Source organism: Penaeus monodon, chromosome 25, assembly GCF_015228065.2.
Source record: "Penaeus monodon isolate SGIC_2016 chromosome 25, NSTDA_Pmon_1, whole genome shotgun sequence".
Classification (NCBI taxonomy): Eukaryota; Metazoa; Arthropoda; class Malacostraca; order Decapoda; family Penaeidae; genus Penaeus; species Penaeus monodon.
Genome location: NC_051410.1, coordinates 23,411,242 through 23,411,673, shown reverse-complemented (window position 1 = coordinate 23,411,673; position 432 = coordinate 23,411,242).

The following is a 432-nucleotide window of genomic DNA, read 5'->3' as shown; positions in this document are numbered from 1 at the left end:
ACAACAAAATTTTCTTTTGAAAAGAGTCTTCTAGAAAAAAAATTGTTTCTCACATTCTGCACTGACGAAAAGACCCCTTTATCAGGAAAAGATAGAGAGGTAATATATTGCCTTCTTTTTCCTGAACCTTTTCTTCCCTAAGCAGAAGACGCCATGATTTTTAAAAAAATGGTGAGGCGGTGGTTGTGGGGAGATAGTAATGTGACAGAGTGGCAAGGAAAATAGTAGTAATAAATGTTTCTTCACCGTTGACATCGTATAATGTGATGCCCCTCTGAATACATTTTTATAGGATTTGTCTCATACAGTAATGATTTTCAGTGCACAAACAAAAAAAAAAAATCTATTTTTTGGGAAAGAAATATTTTTGTAATAACAAAGGGATAGTAAGGGGGCCCGGGAAAAACTTCAAGCAGAGAGACAACCCCCATA